Source organism: Oryctolagus cuniculus, unplaced genomic scaffold (genome assembly GCF_964237555.1).
Source record: "Oryctolagus cuniculus unplaced genomic scaffold, mOryCun1.1 SCAFFOLD_56, whole genome shotgun sequence".
NCBI classification, from domain to species: Eukaryota; Metazoa; Chordata; class Mammalia; order Lagomorpha; family Leporidae; genus Oryctolagus; species Oryctolagus cuniculus.
In genome coordinates this window covers 324,853-348,075 of record NW_027208224.1, presented here as the reverse complement: position 1 = coordinate 348,075, position 23,223 = coordinate 324,853, and the positions used below count along the sequence as shown (strand labels likewise).

General features: G+C 39.2%; 1 pseudogene; it reads right to left on the bottom strand.

Moving 5' to 3' along the window:
- Window positions 1-4,965: 4,965 nt before the first annotated feature.
- LOC138848022 (U6 spliceosomal RNA) lies at window positions 4,966-5,033 on the bottom strand (annotated as a pseudogene).
- Between the last annotated feature and the right edge of the window lie 18,190 nt (window positions 5,034-23,223).

Sequence of the window (23,223 nt, the reverse complement as noted above, 5' to 3'; positions counted from 1 at the left end):
CATTCTCTATTTTGTTTTGCTTAAAATTTCTGCATGTGTGGACTTCTTTTTTCCTTCTTGCCCCAAATCCCTTTGTGTATTGGGATGGCAAATGGGTTTTACACTGGAGAAAACATGTTATTTTGGCAAAGAAGTACTTAGCCTTCCTGCTTCAAGTATTCAAATATTGCATTGGAAATCAGTATATTTGTTTACTGTACAAATGTCCTTCATACAATTTTGTAATCTTCTGGGATGGGAGAGGAAGCAGGAAATAGGAGGATTATGGGTGGGAGGGATGTTTTGGGGGAGGGGAAGCCACTGTAATCCAAAAGCTGTACTTTGGAAATTTATATTTATTAAAAAAATTAAACAATTTTGTAATCTTCATCTTCCTTTTTATTTCATCCTTTTTAAAAAAAGATTCATTTATTTTACTTGAAAATCAGAGTTACACAGAGAAGGAGAGAGAGAGAGAGAGAGCAGTCTTCCAACCGCTGGTTCACTCCCCATTTGGCCACAATGGCTGGAGCTCTGCCAATCCAAAGCCAGGAGCCAGCAGCTTCTTTTGGGTCTCCTATGCAGGTGCAGGAGCCCAAGGGCCTGGGCCATCCTCTACTGCTGGATAGTAAGTCTTACTTGCCTAAAAAGATGGATAGTAATTTGAGTAGCCAGGACTTGAACTGGCACCCAATTGGAATGTCAGCACTGCAAGCCACAGCTCTACTTGCTACTCCACAGCATCGGCCCCCTAAATTCTTATGAGTATTGCTACACGATTGGAATTTATAATTGATAATGCTGAACAATTGAAACTGTCTTATTTACAATTGTAGGACTGGATATGGCAGTTCTACTTGAAGTAAAGTATGTAGCCTGCTTATTGTATGATTTTCGGAAAAGCATGTATTTATATATAACAGCAGATCTGTTAATCATTTAAAAGTGAATTGTCATGATTACCCAGATGTAAAGAATGCAATATGTGCTAATGAGTTAGCAGTCACAGACATTTAGAATTAGAGGGATTTTAGAACTTTTTCAATACTGCAGTTTTTATGAAAAACTAATAATTTTTTTTATTTGACAGGTAGAGTTATATACAGTGAGAAATCAGAAAGGTCTTCCTTCCATTGGTTCAGTCCCCAGATGGCTGCCACAGTTGGAGCTGTGCCCATCCAAAGCCAGGAGTCAGGTGCTTTCTCCTGGTCTCCCATCCGGGTGCAGGGCCCAAGCACTTGGGCCATCCTCTACTGCCTTCCCGGGCCATAGCAGAAAGCTGGACTGAAAGAGGAGCAACCAGGACTAGAACACTTTGCCCATAAGGGATACCAGCACCACAGGTGGAGAATTAACCAAGTGAGCCACGGCGCTGGCCCCCGATAAATTTACTCTTAACAAAATATCAAAATATCTTATTTAGTATAAAGTTAGTAGTGAAAAGAGACTACCTTGTTGAACACAGAAATTTGAGATTATATTTCTTGGTATTAATTTGCATCTTAAGGCTTATTGCCTAGTTTATTTCAATATTTCAATCTAATATTCCTAATAATATCTTGTACTTAGTGGTTCACTGTGTGCCAGACAATATTCTTTTGATTTTTAAAAAGATTTATTTATTTATTTATTTGGAAGTCAGAGTTACACAGATAGTGAACAAGAGGAAGAGAGAGAGAGAGAGAGGTCCTCCATCTGCTGGTTCACTCCCCAGATGGCCTAAAAGGTCAGAGATATGCCAATCTGAAACCAGGAGCCAGGACCTCTTCAGGGTCTCCCATGCAGATTCAGGGGCCCAAGGACTTGGGCCAACTTCCTACTGCTCTCCCAGGCTATAACAGACAGCTGAATGGAAAGTGGAGCAGCCTGGACTTGAACCAGCCTCCATATGGGATGCCCCCACTGCATGCAGTGGCTTTACTAGCTACACCACAGCACTGGCCTCAAGACAATGCTCTAAAATGATGCATTAATTATTCCCAAATATTGAAAAGTGGCATGGTACACATTTGAATGTGTTGTTTTGTACTAGTTGTAGAAACAGTTTAAAATATATTTATATTTAAAAATGTAAGCTTTGATCTAAAGGTTTACTTTCCCTTAAGGTGCCTGTTTGGAAACTGAGAGATCATTGAAGTCTCAAGATAGAGTACAACTGATCTTATCCAAGCCTCCTTTATCACATGAGGATGCTAAATGCCAAGCCCAGAGAAGTAAAGTGAATTGTTCAAGGTCACATAGGTAAGTTGTGGCAGGGATAATTCTGTATTAGCATTAGGTATCCTGATACATAGGCCACTGTTCTGTCAATTTTGTACTCCTTCTGGAGTTAAAGATTCTAAGTTGTGGAAAATTGAATTTGGAAATTTAGTGGTTGCTATGTTGTTATGGTGAGAAATTTCTGTGTATAGCTATGAGTTGCTTAAATTTTATTCAATATATTTTTCTAGTATGTTTGCTATTTATTTGAAATGTATAACAAGTAGCTTCATCTATTTGCCAAAAGAATTTTTAAAGATTTATTTATATTATTTGAAAGTCAGAATTACACAGAGAGAGAAGGACAGGCAGAGAGAGTGGTCTTCCATTCACTGGTTCACTCCACAGTTGGCCTCCATGGCTGGAGCTGTGCTGACTGGAAGGCAGGAGCCAGGAGCCTCTTCCTGGTCTCCTATGCAGGTGCAGGGGCCCAAGGACTTGCACCATTTTATAGTGTTTCCCAGGCCATAGCAGAGAGCTGGATAGGAAGTGGAGCAGCCAGGTCTTGAACTGATGCCCCTATGGAATACCAGCACTGCAGGTGGCAGCCTCACCCACTATGCCACAGTGCCAGCCCTTGCCAAAAGAATTTATAGAAGCTATTCCATATATACACTTAACAATTATTTAGTTACTTGACATGAACTATCCCTGCATATTTGAAAATTTTGAATGGTATCACTTGGGTTTTAAGAATGTTATATTTTAGGTCTCTTAATATTTTTAGTGATGATGTTTTAAAGGCCCTTTCTGTTTTATGAAAAATGATAAGGATTTTGTTTTACAATGGCCATAGTATTACTACTTAAAGCAATAGATTAAATAAAACTTTTAAACAAAGTCATTTAATACTGAATTCTAACACACTGGTATATTTTAAAGTGAGAAGCCGGATTTCTTTCAGATATTCTAAAGAAGAATGATAATCAAAATTGAAGACATCTACAGTTTTTAATCACTTGTTTTAAATATTGGTCATAATGGTCCAATTTTGAGTTTAATTTTAATTAGCTTTTAAATGATTCAATATGTTTTATAGAAAAAATTCGGAGAACATAATTATATACTCAACCTCCCTCCCTTCTTTTTCCTTCTTTGTCATTTTTTTTAGCTTATGAAATGACATTTTCAGTTTACATTACATTAAAAAGGGTTCTTGAATCAAGGGACAAGTTTAACAGGCAAAAAGCAAAAAGATCGTAATTTAGAGGGAATATAGACAATGGCTCTAAACAATATTTGAATATCACATCTAAACAATATTTGAATAAATTGATAAATATTTTAATTTCTCCTACTAAAATGCTCAAAGTCTTTAATTATTTATCAAATATTAGTGCAAAATTATGGATTTAAATGATCCCAAAAAGTGATGAATTTTTGTGTAATAAAGTCCAATTTTTGTCAAGGCTTTTTGACAGTCTCACAGAAAACTTATGTTTGTGAATGGGAAGAATAATACCAAAATATCCATACTACCAAAAGCAATTTGCAAATTCAATGTAATCCCAATCAACATACCAACGATGTTCTCAGAGCTAGAAAAAATGATGCTAAAATTCACATAGAAACATGAGAGATGCTTAACATCTAAAGCAATATTATAAAGCAAAAAAAAGCTGGAGACATCACACCATATTTTAAGACATATTACAGGGGTCAGCACTATGACAAAGCAGGTAAAGTCACCGTCTGCAGTGCCGGCATCTCATATGGGTGCCAGTATGTTTCCCAGCTGCTCCACTTCTTATACCCCTCTCTGGTATAGCCTGAGAAAAAAGTAGAAAATGGCCAAAGTCTTTGGGCCCCTGCACCTGCATAGAGACCTGGAAGAAGCTCCTGACACTTGGATTCAGATCAACAGAGCTCCGGCCATTGTGACCATTTGGGGAGTAAACCAGTGGATGGAAGACCTCTCTCTCTCTCTGCCTCTACCTCTCTGTAACTCTGCCTTTCAAATAAATATACTGCAAAAAAAAAGAAGAAGTGTTAGCACTGATATAATAACAGACACATAGTTCAATGGAAAAGACTTGGTAGCATAGAAATAAACCCAAATTTCTACCAGCAACTCATATTTAACAAAGGAACTAAAATGAACTGGAGAAAGAAGAATCTCTTTCACAAGTGGTGCAGAGGAACTTGATTATCCATATGTAGAAGCCTGAAAAGAGACTCCAACATCTCTTACACTATGTGAAAGTGAACTCACAGTGAATTAAAATGTAATCATAAGACCCAAACCCAAGTACACATAGGGAAACTCTAAATATTGTCAACACACAATAGCTTTTGGGTAAGATTCCAATAGCAATAGTCACAAAAATAAAAACAGAGACATTTGAGTATATCCAACTAAGATACTTCTTCACAACAAAGTAAACATCAGAGTGTAGATACAATGAACAGATGGCAGGAAAAATTAAAACTCTGAATGTTTACAGATTTCCAGAACATTTACATGAATTGGAAAAACTCCAAAAAATACAGTGAAGAAACAGGCAAGGATCTGAATAGACATTTCTCAGAAGAAATGTACATGGTCAAAACATGTGAATATGCCCGATGTCACTAGCCATTATGTAAATATAAATCAGAACACCATATCAGTCTCCAACACCTGTGGGAGAATACAACACTCAGGTGTTTGTGTGTGCAGCAAGTGGGTTTAGAGGACCCTGTTCACCTCTGGAGAGCAGAGCCTACAGGGAGGTAAAGAAACCTTACTGCGCAGGGGCATGCTAATCTTCTCTGTATCATTCCAATTTTAGTATATGTGCTGCCGAAGCGAGCACATGTGCTGCCGAAGCGAGAAAGAGATGAAAAGAATTTATCTCAGCTAGCCACTAATATTCAAGAAACAAGGTCTTCAGGAAAGCCAACTCAACTGACATTTTCATGTCATTGTTAAATAAAGGAAAAATTATCTAGGTTCAGCAATACGTAGTTTATAAGAGAAAGACTACAGAGTAATTTCCTTGGCATAGAAATAACTTTTTTTTTTTTTTTTTTTTTTATCCATGAGGGCTTGCTATCACCACCACACACCCACATCCCATATACAAATGCCTGGCTTGAGTGGTAGCTTCTCTGCTTTGAGGCAAGTTTCTGCTAGTGTGCACCCTGGGAGGAGACGGAGGATGGCAGAAGTGCTTGGGTCCCTGCACCCAAATGGGACATCCAGAATGAATTCCCAGTTCCTGGTTTTGGCTTGGTCAAGCTTTGGCTATTGCAAGTGTCTGGGGAGTGAAGCAGTGGTTCCCTCTTCCTGTCACTCTGCCTTTCAAATCAATAACTGTTGTTGGTAATGACTAATAATGATATTCACTGATTGTCAAATTTTGAATCTATTAATTATAGACAATTTCTCTTTGTATTTTTAAACTTTCATAATGTTCTGTAGCCAATTTCATCACTAGAAATAAAAACTTTTCCTCAAAAAAAAAAAAGAAACCTTACTGCTTTCCTAATGTGCTTATTAAGTTCTTGACCAGCGCCTGTTAGTCTTGCCACAAACTTTCTAGTCTTACTACTTTCCTTCTTCTTCTTCTTCTTCTCTGTGACTTGTAAAATAGTATACATTCTATATACTGTGGATACTTTTGATTTATTTTATTCCTTCGGTCTCCTATGAAGTTCCTCCACAAAAGCACAGCCCTCAAAATATTCATTCATTTATGCAGTCTGCAGATTTCATGAGCTACTAAATTCCAAGTAGTATGTTAAAGGCAAGATCTGGGCCTAAGAGAAAAGTGGTCTAAATTCTGTGCCTAGAAGAGGATTTGGGACATAGTAGAACTTCAGTGAAGTGCTATGTGAATGACATGCACTCATTAAATGAGTAATCTAAAGCATACACTTCATTTAAGCAACACAGCAGCCCTACTCACCTCAGGTAGAGCAATTGAGAGGAATAATGTGAACAAAAATAAGACATCAATAAGTTGAATAATAACAGAGAAAAAACAAAATGAGATAGATGCCAACATTACTGAGCTATTTTTGAGGAATTAAATTGATAGAGGGGCTGGCATTGTGGCCAAGTGGGGAAAGCTGCAATCTGTGAGGCCAGCATAACATCTGAGTTCCACTTTGAGTTTAGGAATCTCCACTTCCAATTTAGCTCACTGCTAAACACCTGGGAAACCAGCAGAAGATGGACGAAGGACTCAGGTCCTTGCCACTCATGTGGGAGACTTGGATGAAGCTCCTGACTCCAGCATGCCCCAGGCTCAACTGTTGAAACTCTCTGGGGTGTGAGCCAGCAGATGAAAGCTATCTATGTCTTTCCCTCTCTCTCTAAATCCACCTTTCAAATAATAAAGATTTAATAAACAAATTAACTGATTTCAAAATACACAAAAACATGAACAATACTATATCATTTTTATGCCAAACTGATAAAAAATAACAAATGCTAGAGAGCACATGGGAAAAGAAAACCACCATATATGGTAGGTGAAAACACAAGTTAGTACAGATGTTATGCAGAACAGTATGGTCATTCCTTAAAAAGGATAAAAATTGGGGCTGGCGCTGTTGTGCAGTGAGTTAAAGCCCTGGCCTGAAGGGCCAGCATCCCATTTGGGTGCCAGTTCTAGTTCCAGCTGCTCTTCTTCCAATACAGCTCTCTGCTATCTCCTGGGATAGCAGTAGAAGATGGCCCAAGTCCTTGGGCCCATGCACCCATGAGGGAGACCCAGAGGAAGCTCCTGTCTCCAGGTTTCAGAATGGCATAACTCTGGCCTTTGTAGTCATCTGTAGAGCGAACCAGCTAATGGAGGACCTCTCTGTGTCTCTACCTCTATTGTAACTCTTTCAAATAAATAACAAAAATTAAACTAAGATAAAAATTGACCTACCATGTGAGAGTTATCTTGCTCTTGGCTATATAGAATAAGGAAATTTTATTAGAAGGAAAGGAGGAGAGCATATCAAAGATACAGCAATTTTCCCATAACACAGCCACTATAACACAGTTCACTGCAGCCAGGATGTGAAACCAATCTAGCTGTCCATCAATGAAAAACAATGGACAGGGAAACCTCTTTTAGATACAAAAAAAGAACAAAATATTATTAAATTAATTGAAATAAGCCAGAAGCAGGAACACAAATGTCACCTGGTCCTTGTCGCATGTGGAAGTGAAAGAAAATAATGGATCTGAACACAGAACTGTGATTACTAGAGGCTGAGAAGGGAAGCAGCTAGGGATAGAGGGGGATTGGATAATAGGTATCAAAAATCAAAGAGGCAGAAAGAACTTCTGGTGTTCCATAATATAATGAGATGACTACATTCAACCATATTAGGTTCTGTGTAAAGAACTGAAGGAGAGGAGCTGGTAGTCTCAAATCATGGAGAAGAATTAGAAACTGTAGTTGCTTGGGGGCCAGCATTGTGGCACAGTGGGCTAACACCCTGGCCTGAAGCACCAGCATCCCATGTGGGTACCAGTTCTAGTCCTGGCTGCTCCTCTTCTGATCCAACTCTCTGCTATGGCCTGGGAAAGCAGTAGAAGATGGCCCAAGTCCTTGGGTCCCTGCACCCAAGTGGGAGATCTGGAAGAAGCTCCTGGTTCCTGGAATCAGATTGGCAGAGCTCCGGCCATTGTGGCCATCTGGGGAGTGAACCGGCAGAGGAAGACCTCTCTCTCTCTCTGCTGCTACTTCTCTCTGTAACTCTGTCTTTCAAATAAATAACTCTTTAAAAACTTAATAAAACTGTAGTTGCTTAGCTTGATCACTTTTTACTGCATAAATGTGTGCAAATATTGCACTACACCCTGTAATAATGCATGACTAGGACACATTAATCACAAATTATTTCAATGAAATTTTAAAAATTAGAAGCATTTCTTTATATTAACAATGAACTATTTGAAAATGAAATTAGAGAAACATTTCCATGCATAGCAGCATAAGAACCAGGAACCAATGTCTTCAATGTTATCAGTGATGAATCAGATTCACAGCCCCCAGCACTCAGTTTTTGCCATATACTTTACCATGGCAATTGTGGGCATATAGTAGTAAATCAATGGACAGGAATCCTTTGTCTCTAAATCTGCTAAATAAATAAACAAGGAATTCATCAAAGAAAAAGAGATATCAATTTGGATGCCAGGCACAAAAACACATGCACTTGAGCTATCCTCCAGTTTGTGATGCCAACAAATCTTTCAGACATGTTACATTTTCAGAGACTTTTCTGTAATCTTGCTAAGCTTTCTGGAAATCGGCCTTATAGCAAAGGGTTTCCCAATTCCATTACACTCATGATATTTCTTTTGTGTGATATATTAGTTTACCATCTAGAGATAATTTATGGTACAAAACTTTTCTATGCATGCATGTTTTCTCATTTGTGAGTCTATTCATGGGAATTGAAGACTGATTTATAACAGAAATACATTTTCCAAATTCATTGCATAGACTTTTGTTCCTTATGAATTCTCTGAAGTCTGTTGATGTCTAATTTCTGGCTAAAGGTTTTATTGTATTTACAGCATGCAAAGACTATCACCTTTTGTGAATTCTGTGTCTATACAAGCCTGAAATAAAGAAAATGTTTTTGCACAATCAGTATACGCCTAAGAAACCACCTGTGTCAATTCTCTGATGTACCATTGACTTCTGACTCTAATAATATTTATAAGCTTTCTCCTTTACATGAGTCTCTGTTGGATAGGATGTGATTTCCAGCAAAAGGTTTTGTCACAATACTTACATGAATTTTGGAGAAAAGCTCTTCCACATTCATTATATTGTTAAGGTCTCTCCCTTGTTCAAATTCCATGATGGATTATGAGGCATTACCTATGTGAAATGACTTTCTCACATTTATTTCATTCATTAGATATATATGTTGTGCATTCTGATATAAGGAGAGATTTGGGCAGAGCTTTCCAACACTCATTACACCCATAAGGTTTCTCTCCCACGTGAATTCCCTGTTGTCTTATGAGGTATGGCTTCTAATTAAAGGGATTTTACTTTCAAAGGAGTTTTTCCCTATATGAATTTGATGATGTACAATGAGGGCTGAATTATGGTAAAAGGCTCTGAGTCATTACATTCATAAAATTGCTCCCCATGAGAATTCTTTTATGTTTGATGAGGTCTGATTTGCACCACAAAGGCTATTCACATGTATTATATTCATGCATTTCTCCCCTTGGTGAATTCTCTAATATTTCATGAGATATAACTTGCACAAAAAGGTCAAGTAGAAAATTCCCTGTGTGGATACTCTGATATCTTATGAGTTATGAAGTACAGCAAAGAGGCTTTCCACCATCCTTCCATCCATAAAACCTACCTAAATTGAGCAACAAAGATATAGAAAACCTAAACACACACATAACCAGATGGAAATGATACCAGTAATAAAGACCATCACTACCAAGAAAACCCCAAAACTGGAAGGCTTCACTGCTGAATTCTAACAGACATTTAAAGCACTAACTGCAATTCTTCTCAAGTTATACAAAACAATTGAGAGAGAGGCGATTCTCCCAAATTCTTTCTATGAAGCCAACATCACCTTCATTCCTAAACTTGAAAAAAGTGCAACAAAGAAAGTAATTATAGACCAATTTCCCTGATGAACATACATGCAAAGATCTGCAACAGAATTCTGGCCAATTGAATCCAACAATGCATCAGAAAGATCATCCACCCAGACCAAGTGGGATTTATCCTTGGTATGCAAGGATGGAACCAAAGGCTTTTCCACAGTCATTTCATTTATAAGCTTTCTCCATGGTGTGAAGGCTCTGATACTTTCTGAGGTTTGACTTCTCAGCAAAGGTTTTTCCACAGTCATTGCAATCATAAGGTTTCCCCCAGTACAAATTGTCTGATGCTTTGTGAGCTTTGATTTCTCAGCAAAGGCTTTTCCACAATGATTGCATTCATAAGGTTTCTCCCCTCTGTGAATTCTCTGATGATTTATGAGGTTTGCCTTCTGGCCAAAGGATTTTCCATAGTAATTGCATTCATAAGGTTTCTCACCTGTGTGAATTCTCTGATGATTTATGAGGTTTGCCTTCTGGCCAAAGGATTTTCCACAGTCATTACATTCAAAAGGTTTCTCACCTGTGTGAATTCTCTGATGATTTATGAGGTGTTTCTTCTGGCCAAAGAACTTCCCACAGTCATTAGATTTGTAAGATTTCAACCCTGTGTGAATTCTCTGATGTCTAATGAGATCTGACTTCTGGTGAGTGGTTTCCACACAATCATTACACACATGAGGGTTTTCCACAATATGAGTGCTGTGATGGAGGGTATTTAATACCGAATGAATTCCCACAAGGTTTACATGCATAGGATTTCTTCCCTATATTTGGTCTATGATTCAGTCTAACATGTGATTGGTAAATGACAGGTTCCACAGTCCCAATATACTTATAAATGTTCTCTCTTTTCAGGTGAATACAATCAGAATTCCACAGTCAGTCAGCTGGGAGGGGTGGATGAATCCGGAAACAGCTGGTTTCCTTGTACTAAAACAAGCGCCATATCACGAAGGACTCTTGCATTTCTTTTTCTTTTTTGCATTTTTCACATTTTCTTATTTATCATGGTTTGTAATAAATTTTCTGATGTGGGTTGTGGTTTTGAGGCTGGCTTAAGGAGTTCAGGGAACCAGAGGAATGGTCTTTTTCAATTTGGGCACAGCTGTTGTTTCTCTCCAATTCTGGCTTTCTGTAATTGCTTTGGGTGCCTCAGGCAATTTTTCATTTTGAGCGACTTTTTCCTAAATGCTTTGTTGGTCTGAGTTGGTTTTGCCTTTTTCCTTTTCAAATTGTGTATTCTGATGCAATACAAACAAGGGTTTAGAACGAGGATCCATCAGGAAATTGAAAAACAGAACATATTGGGTTTTCATGATTAGAAATTATAGGCAACATGACCAAGATGAGTTTTTGGGTTTTGGAAAATGACATAGAACCCTTCCACTGAGGGGCAGATATTAATTTCCTCCAAATCGAGAGTGAGTGCGATTTTCAGGTGAATTCAATCAGAATTCCACAGCCAGTCAGCTAGGAGGGGTGGATGAATCCGGGAACAGCTGGTTTCCTTGCAACTAAATCAAGCCCAATATCACAAAGGACTCTTGCATTTCTTTGGCTTCTTTCTCTTTTTTCTTTTTATCATGGTTTGTAATGAATTTTCTGATGTGAGCTTTGGTTTTGAGGCTACAATATAGAGTTCAGTGCACAGGAGGAATGGTCTTTTTCAAACAGGGCATAGCTGTTGGCCTGCTTCAATTCTGGCTTGCTGTCATTGTTTTGGGTGCCTCAGCCGATTTGTGGTTTCTTGTGTGGCAATTTCCTAAATGTTTTCTGGGTCTGAGTTGGTTTTGCCTTCTTCATTCCCAAATTCTGTATTCTGACGCAACACAAACAAGAGTTTGGACAGAGTAGCCATTATGAAATAAAAAACATTACAAATGGGCATTTGAAGAATATAAATCTACAGGTAACACGACCAAGGTGAGTTTTTGTGTTTTGGAAAATCAAATGGAACACTTTGGCTGAGGTGACAGATATTAATTGCCTCCAAACTGAGTTTCACTGTGATTTTCAGGTTAATTCAGTCAGAATTCCACAGGCATCAGCTGCAGGTGTGGATGAATCCGGGAACAGCCGGTTTCCTAGCGACTAAATCAAGTCCAATATCATCATGGATTCTTGCATTTTTTTGGCTTTTTTCTCATTTTTCTTATTTATCATGGTTTGTAATGAATTTTCTAATGTGAGCTTTGGTTTTGAGGCTGCAATATGGAGTTCAGGACACAAGAGGAAGGTTCTTTTCAATGAGGGCACAGCTGTTGGCTTTCTCCAATTCTGGCTTGCTGTCATTGTTTTGGGTGCCTCAGCCGATTTGTGGTTTCTTGAGTGGCAATTTCCTAAATGTTTTCTGGGTCTGAGTCGGTTTTGCCTTCCTATTCCCAAATTTTGTATTCTGATGCAATACAAGCATGTTTTGGAGAGTAGCCATTATGAAAGAAAAAAAAAAAAAACACAGCGCATTGCCATTTCAGGATTAGAAATCTACAGGCAACACAACCAAGATGAGTTTCTGTGTTTTGGAAAATGACATGGAACGCTTCTGCTGAGGGGACAGATTCTAATTCCCTCCCAAATGAGTGTGAGTGCGATATTGAGGTGAATTCAATCAGAATTCCAGAGTCAGTCTGTGGAAGGGGGGGATGAATCTGGAAACAGCCAGTTTCTTTGTGTCTAAATCCAGCCAAATATCACAAAGGACTCTTGCATTTCTTTGGCTTTTTCACATTTCCCTTATTTATCATGGTTTGTAATGAATTTTCTGATGTGAACTTTGGTTTTGAGGCTGCAATATAGAGTTCAGGGCACCGGAGGAATGGTCTTTTTCAAACAGGACACAGCTGTTGGTTTGCTCAAATTCTGGCTATTGTCTTTGTTTTGGGTGCCTCAGCTGAAATTTGGTTTCTTGAGTTTCACTGGGATTGTCAGGTTAATTCAGTCAGAATTCCACAGGCAGTCAGCTTTAGTGGTGGATGAATCTGGGAACAGCCAGTTTCCTTGCAACTAAATCACACCCAATATCATTACGGATTCTTGCATTTCTTTGGCTTTTTCACTTTTTTCTTATTTATCATGGTTTGTAATGAATTTTCTGATGTGAGCTTTGGTTTTGAGGCTGCAATATGGAGTTCAGGGCACAAGAGGATGGTTCTTTTTCAATCAGGGCACAGCTGTTGGCTTGCTCCACTTCTGGCTTGCTGTCATTGTTTTGAGTGCCTCAGCCGATTTGTGGTTTCTTGTGTGGCAATTTCCCAAATGTTTTCAGGGTCTGAGTTGGCTTTGCCTTCTTCCTTCCCAAATTTTGTATTCTGATGCAATGCAAAGAAGAGTTTGTACAGAATAGCCATTATGAAATAAAAAACCCAACAAATAGGCATTTGAAGCTTAGAAATCTACAGGTAACATGACCAAGGTGAGTTTTTGTGTTTTGGAAAAAAAAATGGAACACTTTGGCTGAGGTGACAGATATTAACTGCCTCCAAACTGAGTTTCACTGTGATTTTCAGGTTAATTCAGTCAGAATTCCACAGGCAGTCAGCTGGAGGGGTGGATGAATCCAGGAACATCCGGTTGCCTAGCGACTAAATCAAGCCCTATATCATTATGGATTCTTGCATTTCTTTGGCTTTTTTCTCTTTTTCTTATTTATCATGGTTTGTAATGAATTTTCTGATGTGAGCTCTGGTTTTGAGGCTGGCGTATTGAGTTCAGGGCACAAGAGGAAGGTTCTTTTTCAATCAGGGCACAGCTGTTGGCTTGCTCCACTTCTGGCTTGCTGTCATTGTTTTGGGTGCCTCAGCCGATTTGTGGTTTCTTGTGTGGCAATTTCCTAAATGTTTTCGGGGTCTGAGTTGGTTTTGCCTTCTTCCTTCCCAAATTTTGTATTCTGATGCAATACAAGCAAGATTTTGGACAGAGTAGCCATTATGAAAGAAAAAAAAAAAACACAGCAAATTGACCTTTCAGGATTAGAAATCCATAGGCAACACAACCAAGGTGAGATTCTGTGTTTTGGAAAATGACATGGAACGCTTCTGCTGAGGTGACAGATCCTAATTCCCTCCAAATGGAGTGTGAGAGCGATTTTGAGGTGAATTCAATCAGAATTCCAAAGTCAGTCTGTGGAAGGGGGGGATGAATCTGGAAACAGCCAGTTTCTTTGTGTCTAAATCCTGCCAAATATCACAAAGGACTCTTGCATTTCTTTGGCTTTTTCACATTTCCCTTATTTATCATGGTTTGTAATGAATTTTCTGATGTGAGCTTTGGTTTTGAGGCTGGCATATTGAGTTCAGGGCGCAAGAGGAAGGTTCTTTTTCAATCAGGGCACAGCTGTTGGCTTGCTCCAATTCTGGCTTGCTGTCATTGTTTTGGGTGCCTCAGCCGATTTGTGGTTTCTTGAGTGCCAATTTCCTAAATGTTTTCTGGGTCTGAGTCGGTTTTGCCTTCTTATTCCCAAATTTTGTATTCTGATGCAATACAAGCAAGATTTTGGAGAGTAGCCATTATGAAAGAAAGAAAAAAAAAAAAAAACACAGCGCATTGCCCTTTCAGGATTAGAAATCTACAGGCAACACGACCAAGATGAGTTTCTGTGTTTTGGAAAATGACATAGAACGCTTCTGCTGAGGGGACAGATTCTAATTCCCTCCCAAATGAGTGTGAGTGTGATTTTGAGGTGAATTCAATCAGAATTCCAGAGTCAGTCTGTGGAAGGGGGGGATGTATCTGGAAACAGCCAGTTTCTTTGTGTGTAAATCCAGCCAAATATCAGAAAGGACTCTTGCATTTCTTTGGCTTTTTCACATTTCCCTTATTTATCATGGTTTGTAATGAATTTTCTGATGTGACCTTTGGTTTTGAGGCTGCAATATAGAGTTCAGGGCACCAGAGGAATGGTCTTTTTCAAACAGGGCACAGCTGTTGGCCTGCTCCAATTCTGGCTATTGTCTTTGTTTTGGGTGCCTCAGCTGAAATTTGGTTTCTTGAGTTTCACTGGGATTGTCAGGTTAATTCAGTCAGAATTCCACAGGCAGTCAGCTTTAGTGGTGGATGAATCTGGGAACAGCCGGTTTCCTTGCAACTAAATCAAACCCAATATCATTATGGATTCTTAGATTTCTTTGGCTTTTTTCTCTTTTTTCTTATTTATCATGGTTTGTAATGAATTTTCTGATGTGAGCTTTGGTTGAGGCTGCAATATGGAGTTCAGGGCAGAAGAGGATGGTTCTTTTTCAATCAGGGCACAGCTGTTGGCTTGCTCCACTTCTGGCTTGCTGTCAGTGTTTTGAGTGCCTCAGCCGATTTGTGGTTTCTTGTGTGGCAATTTCCCAAATGTTTTCAGGGTCTGAGTTGGCTTTGCCTTCTTCCTTCCCAAATTTTGTATTCTGATGCAATTTAAAGAAGACTTTGTACAGAATAGCCATTATGAAAGAAAAAACACAACAAATAGGCGTTTGAAGCTTAGAAATCTACAGGTAACATGACCAAGGTGAGTTTTTGTGTTTATGAAAATAAAATGGAACACTTTGGCTGAGGTGACAGATATTAATTGCCTCCAAACTGAGTTTCACTGTGATTTTCAGGTTAATTCAGTCAGAATTCCACAGGCTGTCAGCTGGAGGGGTGGATGTATCTGGGAACAGCCGGTTTCCTAGCGACTAAATCAAGCCCTATATCATTATGAATTCTTGCATTTTTTGGGCTTTTCTCTCTTTTTTCTTATTTATCATGGTTTGTAATGAATTTTCTGATGTGAGCTTTGGTTTTGAGACTGCAATATAGAGTTCAGGGCATCGGAGGAATGGTCTTTTTCAAACAGGGCACAGCTGTTGGTGTGCTCAAATTCTGGCTATTGTCTTTGTTTTGGGTGCCTCAGCTGAAATTTGGTTTCTTGAGTTTCACTGGGATTGTCAGGTTAATTCAGTCAGAATTCCACAGGCAGTCAGCTTTAGTGGTGGATGAATCTGGGAACAGCCGGTTTCCTTGCAACTAAATCAAACCCAATATCATTATGGATTCTTGCATTTCTTTGGCTTTTTTCTCTTTTTTCTTATTTATCATGGTTTGTAATGAATTTTCTGATGTGAGCTTTGGTTTTGAGGCTGCAATATGGAGTTCAGGGCACAAGAGGATGGTTCTTTTTCAATCAGGGCACAGCTGTTGGCTTGCTCCACTTCTGGCTTGCTGTCATTGTTTTGAGTGCCTCAGCCGATTTGTGGTTTCTAGTGTGGCAATTTCCCAAATGTTTTCAGGTCTGTGTTGGCTTTGCCTTCTTCCTTCCCAAATTTGTATTCTGATGCAATGCAAAGAAGAGTTTGTACAGAATAGCCATTATGAAATAAAAAAAACACAACAAATAGGCGTTTGAAACTTAGAAATCTACAGGTAACATGACCAAGGTGAGTTTTTGTGTTTATGAAAATCAAATGGAACACTTTGGCTGAGGTCACAGATATTAATTGACTCCAAACTGAGTTTCACTTTGATTTTCAGGTTAATTCAGTCAGAATTCCACAGGCAGTCAGCTGGAGGGGTGGATGAATCTGGGAACAGCCGGTTTCCTAGCGACTAAATCAAGCCCTATATCATTATGGATTCTTGCATTTTTTGGCTTTTTTCCATTTTTCTTATTTATCATGGTTTGTAATGAATTTTCTGATGTGAGCTTTGGTTTTGAGGCTGGCATATTGAGTTCAGGGCACAAGAGGAAGGTTCTTTTTCAATCAGGGCACAGCTGTTGGCTTGCTCCACTTCTGGCTTGCTGTCATTGTTTTGGGTGCCTCAGCTGATTTGTGGTTTCTTGTGTGGCAATTTCCTAAATGTTTTCGGGGTCTGAGTTGGTTTTGCCTTCTTCCTTCCCAAATTTTGTATTCTGATGCAATACAAGCAAGATTTTGGACAGAGTAGCCATTATGAAAGAAAAAAAAAAAAACACAGCAAATTGACCTTTCAGGATTAGAAATCCATAGGCAACACAACCAAGGTGAGATTCTGTGTTTTGGAAAATGCCATGGAACGCTTCTGCTGAGGGGACAGATTCTAATTCCCTCCAAATGGAGTGTGAGAGCGATTTTGAGGTGAATTCAATCAGAATTCCAGAGTCAGTCTGTGGAAGGGGGGGATGAATCTGGAAACAGCCAGTTTCTTTGTGTCTAAATCCTGCCAAATATCACAAAGGACTCTTGCATTTCTTTGGCTTTTTCACATTTCCCTTATTTATCATGGTTTGTAATGAATTTTCTGATGTGAGCTTTGGTTTTGAGGCTGGCATATTGAGTTCAGGGCACAAGAGGAAGGTTCTTTTTCAATGAGGGCACAGCTGTTGGCTTGCTCCAATTCTGGCTTGCTGTCATTGTTTTGGATGCCTCAGCCGATTTCTGGTTTCTTGAGTGGAAATTTCCTAAATGATTTCTGGGTCTGAGTCGGTTTTGCCTTCTTATTCCCAAATTTTGGATTCTGATGCAATGCAAAGAAGAGTTTGTAAAGAATAGCCATTATGAAATAAAAAGCAAAAAAAATAGGTGTTTGAAGCTTAGAAATCTACAGGTAACATGACCAAGGTGAGTTTTTGTGTTTATGAAAATAAAATGGAATACTTTGGCTGAGGTGACAGATATTAATTGCCTCCAAACTGAGTTTCACTGTGATTTTCAGGTTAATTCAGTCAGAATTTCAAGGGCAGTCAGCTGGAGGGGTGGATGAATCCGGGAACAGCCGGTTTCCTAGCGACTAAATCAAGCCCTATATCATTATGGATTCTTGCATTTTTTTGGCTTTTTTCTCTTTTTTCTTATTTATCATGGTTTGTAATGAATTTTCTGATGTGAGCTTTGGTTTTGAGGCTGGCATACTGAGTTCAGGGCACAAGAGGAAGGTTCTTTTTCAATCAGGGCACAGCTGTTGGCTTGCTCCAATTCTGGCTTGCTGTCATTGTTTTGGGTGCCTCAGCTGATTTGTGGTTTCTTGTGTGGCAATTTCCTAAATGTTTTCGGGGTCTGAGTTGGTTTTGTCTTCTTCCTTCCCAAATTTTGTATTCTGATGCAATACAAGCAAGATTTTGGACAGAGTAGCCATTATGAAAGAAAAAAAAAAAAAAACACAGCAAATTGACCTTTCAGGATTAGAAATCCATAGGCAACACAACCAAGATGAGATTCTGTGTTTTGGAAAATGACATGGAACGCTTCTGCTGAGGGGACAGATTCTAATGCCCTCCAAATGGAGTGTGAGAGCGATTTTGAGGTGAATTCAATCAGAATTCCAAAGTCAGTCTGTGGAAAGGGGGGATGAATCTGGAAACAGCCAGTTTCTTTGTGTCTAAATCCTGCCAAATATCACAAAGGACTCTTGCATTTCTTTGGCTTTTTCACATTTCCCTTATTTATCATGGTTTGTAATGAATTTTCTGATGTGAGCTTTGGTTTTGAGACTGCAGTATAGAGTTCAGGGCACAAGAGGAAGGTTCTTTTTCAATCAGGGCACAGCTGTTGGCTTGCTCCACTTCTGGCTTGCTGTCATTGTTTTGGGTGCCTCAGCTGATTTGTGGTTTCTTGAGTGGCAATTTCCTAAATATTTTCTGGGTCTGAGTCGGTTTTGCCTTCTTATTCCCAAATTTTGTATTCTGATGCAATACAAGCAAGATTTTGGAGAGTAGCCATTATGAAAGAAAAAAAAAAAATGCATTGCCCTTTCAGGATTACAAATCTACAGGCAACACAACCAAGATGAGTTTCTGTGTTTTGGAAAATGACATAGAACGCTTCTGCTGAGGGGACAGATTCTAATTCCCTCCCAAATGAGTGTGAGAGCGATTTTGAGGTGAATTCAATCAGAATTCCAAAGTCAGTCTGTGGAAGGGGGGGATGAATCTGGAAACAGCCAGTTTCTTTGTGTCTAAATCCAGCCGAATATCACAAAGGACTCTTGCATTTCTTTGGCTTTTTCACATTTCCCTTATTTATCATGGTTTGTAATGAATTTTCTGATGTGAGCTTTGGTTTTGAGACTGCAATATAGAGTTCAGGGCACCGGAGGAATGGTCTTTTTCAAACAGGGCACAGCTGTTGGTGTGCTCCAATTCTGGCTATTGTCTTTGTTTTGGGTGCCTCAGCTGAAATTTGGTATCTTGAGTTTCACTGTGATTGTCAGGTTAATTCAGTCAGAATTCCACAGGCAGTCAGCTTTAGTGGTGGATGAATCTGGGAACAGCCGGTTTCCTTGCAACTAAATCAAACCCAATATCATTATGGATTCTTGCATTTCTTTGGCTTTTTTCTCTTTTTTCTTATTTATCATGGTTTGTAATGAATTTTCTGATGTGAGCTTTGGTTTTGAGGCTGCAATATGGAGTTCAGGGCACAAGAGGATGGTTCTTTTTCAATCAGGGCACAGCTGTTGGCTTGCTCCACTTCTGGCTTGCTATCATTGTTTTGAGTGCCTCAGCCGATTTCTGGTTTCTTGTGTGGCAATTTCCCAAATGTTTTCAGGTCTGTGTTGGCTTTGCCTTCTTCCTTCCCAAATTTTGTATTCAGATGCAATGCAAAGAAGAGTTTGTACAGAATAACCATTATGAAATAAAAAAAACACAACAAATAGGCGTTTGAAACTTAGAAATCTACAGGTAACATGACCAAGGTGAGTTTTTGTGTTTATGAAAATCAAATGGAACACTTTGGCTGAGGTGACAGATATTAATTGCCTCCAAACTGAGTTTCACTGTGATTTTCAGGTTAATTCAGTCAGAATTCCACAGGCAGTCAGCTGGAGGGGTGGATGAATCCGGGAACAGCCGGTTTCCTAGCGACTAAATCAAGCCCTATATCATTATGGATTCTTGCATTTTTTTGGCTTTTTTCTATTTTTTTCTTATTTATCATGGTTTGTAATGAATTTTCTGATGTGAGCTTTGGTTTTGAGGCTGGCATATTGAGTTCAGGGCACAAGAGGAAGGTTCTTTTTCAATCAGGGCACAGCTGTTGGCTTACTCCACTTCTGGCTTGCTGTCATTGTTTTGGGTGCCTCAGCTGATTTGTGGTTTCTTGTGTGGCAATTTCCTAAATGTTTTCGGGGTCTGAGTTGGTTTTGCCTTCTGCCTTCCCAAATTTTGTATTCTGATGCAATACAAGCAAGATTTTGGACAGAGTAGCCATTATGAAAGAAAAAAAAAAAAACACAGCAAATTGACTTTCAGGATTAGAAATCCATAGGCAACACAACCAAGATGAGATTCTGTGTTTTGGAAAATGACATGGAACGCTTCTGCTGAGGGGACAGATTCTAATGCCCTCCAAATGGAGTGTGAGAGCGATTTTGAGGTGAATTCAATCAGAATTCCAAAGTCAGTCTGTGTAAGGGGGGGATGAATCTGGAAACAGCCAGTTTCTTTGTGTCTAAATCCTGCCAAATATCACAAAGGACTCTTGCATTTCTTTGGCTTTTTCACATTTCCCTTATTTATCATGGTTTGTAATGAATTTTCTGATGTGAGCTTTGGTTTTGAGGCTGGCATATTGAGTTCAGGGCACAAGAGGAAGGTTCTTTTTCAATCAGGGCACAGCTGTTGGCTTGCTCCACTTCTGGCTTGCTGTCATTGTTTTGGGTGCCTCAGCCGATTTGTGGTTTCTTGAGTGGCAATTTCCTAAATGCTTTCTGGGTCTGAGTCGGTTTTGCCTTCTTATTCCCAAATTTTGTATTCTGATGCAATACAAGCAAGATTTTGGAGAGTAGCCATTATGAAAGAAAAAAAAAAAAAAACACAGCGCATTGCCCTTTCAGGATTAGAAATCTACAGGTAACACAACCAAGATGAGTTTCTGTGTTTTGGAAAATGTCATAGAACGCTTCTGCTGAGGGGACAGATTCTAATTCCCTCCCAAATGAGTGTGAGTGCGATTTTGAGGTGAATTCAATCAGAATTCCAAAGTCAATCTGTGGAAGGGGGGGATGTATCTGGAAACAGCCAGTTTCTTTGTGTGTAAATCCAGCCAAATATCACAAAGGACTCTTGCATTTCTTTGGCTTTTTCACATTTCCCTTATTTATCATGGTTTGTAATGAATTTTCTGATGTGCGCTTTGGTTTTGAGGCTGCAATATAGAGTTCAGGGCACCTGAGGAATGGTCTTTTTCAAACAGGGCACAGTTGTTGGTGTGCTCCAATTCTGGCTATTGTCTTTGTTTTGGGTGCCTCAGCTGAAATTTGGTATCTTGAGTTTCACTGCAATTGTCAGGTTAATTCAGTCAGAATTCCACAGGCAGTCAGCTTTAGTGGTGGATGAATCTGGGAACAGCCGGTTTCCTTGCAACTAACTCAAACCCAATATCATTATGGATTCTTGCATTTCTTTGGCTTTTTTCTCTTTTTTCTTATTTATCATGGTTTGTAATGAATTTTCTGATGTGAGCTTTGGTTTTGAGGCTGGCATATTGAGTTCAGGGCACAAGAGGATGGTTCTTTTTCAATCAGGGCACAGCTGTTGGCTTGCTCCACTTCTGGCTTGCTGTCATTGTTTTGAGTGTCTCAGCCGATTTGTGGTTTCTTGTGTGGCAATTTCCCAAATGTTTTCAGGGTCTGAGTTGGCTTTGCCTTCTTCCTTCTCAAATTTTGTATTCTGATGCAATGCAAAGAAGAGTTTGTACAGAATAGCCATTATGAAAGAAAAAACACAACAAATAGGCGTTTGAAGCTTAGAAATCTACAGGTAACATGACCAAGGTGAGTTTTTGTGTTTATGAAAATAAAATGGAACACTTTGGCTGAGGTGACAGATATTAATTGCCTCCAAACTGAGTTTCACAGTGATTTTCAGGTTAATTCAGTCAGAATTCCACAGGCAGTCAGCTGGAGGGGTGAATGAATCCGGGAACAGCCGGTTTCCTAGCAACTAAATCAAGCCCTATATCCTTATGGATTCTTGCATTTTTTTGGCTTTTTTCTCTTTTTTCTTATTTATCATGGTTTGTAATGAATTTTCTGATGTGAGCTTTGGTTTTGAGGCTGGCATATTGAGTTCAGGGCACAAGAGGAAGGTTCTTTTTCAATCAGGGCACAGCTGTTGGCTTGCTCCACTTCTGGCTTGCTGTCATTGTTTTGGGTGCCTCAGCTGATTTGTGGTTTCTTGTGTGGCAATTTCCTAAATGTTTTCGGGGTCTGAGTTGGTTTTGTCTTCTTCCTTCCCAAATTTTGTATTCTGATGCAATACAAGCAAAATTTTGGACAGAGTAGCCATTATGAAAGAAAAAAAAAAAAACACAGCAAATTGCCCTTTCAGGATTAGAAATCCATAGGCAACACAACCAAGGTGAGATTCTGTGTTTTGGAAAATGACATGGAACGCTTCTGCTGAGGTGACAGATTCTAATTCCCTCCAAATGGAGTGTGAGAGCGATTTTGAGGTGAATTCAATCAAAATTACAAAGTCAGTCTGTGGAAGGGGGGGATGAATCTGGAAACAGCCAGTTTCTTTGTGTCTAAATCCTGCCAAATATCACAAAGGACTCTTGCATTTCTTTGGCTTTTTCACATTTCCCTTATTTATCATGGTTTGTAATGAATTTTCTGATGTGAGCTTTGGTTTTGAGGCTGGCATATTGAGTTCAGGGCACAAGAGGAAGGTTCTTTTTCAATCAGGGCACAGCTGTTGGCTTGCTCCACTTCTGGCTTGCTGTCATTGTTTTGAGTGCCTCAGCCGATTTGTGGTTTCTTGTGTGGCAATTTCCCAAATGTTTTCAGGGTCTGAGTTGGCTTTGCCTTCTTCCTTCCCAAATTTTGTATTCTGATGCAATGCAAAGAAGAGTTTGTACAGAATAGCCATTATGAAAGAAAAAACACAACAAATAGGCGTTTGAAGCTTAGAAATCTACTGGTAACATGACCAAGGTGAGTTTTTGTGTTTTGGAAAATCAAATGGAACACTTTGGCTGAGGTGACAGATATTAATTGCCTCCAAACTGAGTTTCACTGTGATTTTCAGGTTAATTCAGTCAGAATTCCACAGGCTGTCAGCTGGAGGGGTGGATGAATCCGGGAACAGCCGGTTTCCTAGCGACTAAATCAAGCCCTATATCATTATGGATTCTTGCATTTTTTTTGGCTTTTTTCTCTTTTTTCTTATTTATCATGGTTTGTAATGAATTTTCTGATGTGAGCTTTGGTTTTGAGGCTGGCATATTGAGTTCAGGGTACAAGAGGAAGGTTCTTTTTCAATCAGGGCACAGCTGTTGGCTTGCTCCACTTCTGGCTTGCTGTCATTGTTTTGGGTGCCTCAGCTGATTTGTGGTTTCTTGTGTGGCAATTTCCTAAATGTTTTCGGGGTCTGAGTTGGTTTTGCCTTCTTCCTTCCCATTTTTTGTATTCTGATGCAATACAAGCAAGATTTTGGACAGAGTAGCCATTATGAAAGAAAA